Source organism: Penaeus monodon, chromosome 6 (assembly GCF_015228065.2).
Source record: "Penaeus monodon isolate SGIC_2016 chromosome 6, NSTDA_Pmon_1, whole genome shotgun sequence".
Classification (NCBI taxonomy): Eukaryota; Metazoa; Arthropoda; class Malacostraca; order Decapoda; family Penaeidae; genus Penaeus; species Penaeus monodon.
The window spans coordinates 1356055-1358067 of NC_051391.1; positions in this window are offsets into that span (position 1 = coordinate 1356055).

Sequence of the window (2013 nt, forward strand, 5' to 3'; positions counted from 1 at the left end):
CTCCATTCTGCTTGGTGTCATGTTTGGGGAGTTTGGGCGCTACCCCACCGCGCGGGCCCAGTGCGAGTTGGCGGGGTTTATACTGATAAACATATTTGTATATCATTAGACAAAGTGACAGGTAAGGCCAACAGCTGGCCTTGGCTGCCAGGAGCGCCGTATCTAGGTTCGATTTACCTAGAATTATTTAAATCAGCGAGCGTGCTCATATGCGCGCATATGTGAGAGAGCGCGCGGCTTAAATGTCGAGTAGCTCTAGTATAAGCCAGAACCACATTTTATGGCACTACCTAGATGGGTAAAGACTTAATATTTTATGGTTCAGGGCAATCACCATTGATGAATCACAGAAAAATACCACACTCTTGCCACACTAAAAAACAATAATTACACTTTACTGAAACACACACACACACACACAGGTAGATTGATAGATAGGTAGATATTGATATCTGTGCAATATATATGTTTTTTTTTTTTTTCTTTCTTTTTTTGCCTTGTCTTACAAGGACGTTGGCGATCATGGATTTCCATGACTTTCTTGGCAATTTTAGAGCGGTGGTTTGCCGTTGCCTTCCGCCCGGTGTTTTTATCGAGTCACCATCTCTATTTACCCGGTTCTGTGACCGGCACTGACTTGGGCTGGCTTGCTCACCCAGCGGCTAGGTAGGCAATCGAGATGCCCAAGGGAACAACGCGCCGGCCGGTGACTCGAACCCTCGAACTCAGATTGCCGTCGTGACAGTCTTGAGCCCAAAGCAATAACCGCTCGGCCACCGCGGCCTCAATATATATATATATATATATATATATATATATATATATATATATATATATATATATATATCATCATCATTTAACGGTAGGTTCATGTCTGAGCCGCCGTGGTCACAGCATGATACTCAATTGCAGTTTTCACGTTGTGATGCTCTTGGAGTGAGTACGTGGTAGGGTCCCCAGTTCCTTTCCACGGAGAGTGCCGGTGTTACCTTTTTAGGTAACATTCTCTCTTATTTTATCCGGGCTTGGAACCAGCACTGACTTGAGCTGGCTTAGCCACCCAGTGGCTAGGCAGGCAATCGAGGTGAAATTCCTTGCCCAAGGGAAACAACGCGGCGGTCGGTGACTTGAACCCTCGAAGTCAGATTGCCGTCGTGACAGTCTTGAGTCCGACGCTCTAACCATTCGACCACCGCGGCCTTGACAATCATGTGCTTCCATGATTTTTCTTGGCAATTTAGAGCGGTGGTTTGCCATTGCCTTCCGCCCGGTGTTTTTTTTTTTTTTTTTTTTCCGAGTCACCATCTCTATTTACCCGGCACTGACTTGGGCTGACTTGGTCCTCCAGTGGCTAGGCAGGCAATCGAGGTGAAGTTCCTTGCCTAAGGGAAACAACGCGGCGGTCGGTGACTCGAACCCTCGAACTCAAATTGCCGTCGTGACAGTTTTGAGTCCGACGCTCTAACCATTCGGCCACCGCGGCCCCATATATATATATATATATATATATATATATATATATATAATATATATATATATATGTATATATATATATATATATATATATATATATATATATATTTATTTTCCTTCCCAAGGGAACAACGCGCCGGCCGGTGACTCGAACCCTCGAACTCAGATTGATGTCGTGACAGTCTTGAGTCCCATGCTCTAACCACTCGGCCACCGAGTATATATAAATAAATGAGATCAGAATAATCATTAAAATAATTTTTTGCGATCATTAACGGAAAACGAAAAACCCCTTTTTCTTCTCTAGATTTTAACAGTAAGTGCAAGAACACTGTTATTCCTTTTGTTTTTCTTTCTGATGTTTTCGTTCTTTTAACTTTCGGTAAATGATGATATCTCCCCACCGACTGAGATTATCTAACGCCTGACAATAAGTTGAGTCACATACTCGACGCCTTCTCTCCAGCCTCTTCTCTTCCTTCTCGAGTTATTTCTGCTGTTTCTGGCGTTCCTTCTGTTGCTTCTTTGCCAGCTTCTGAC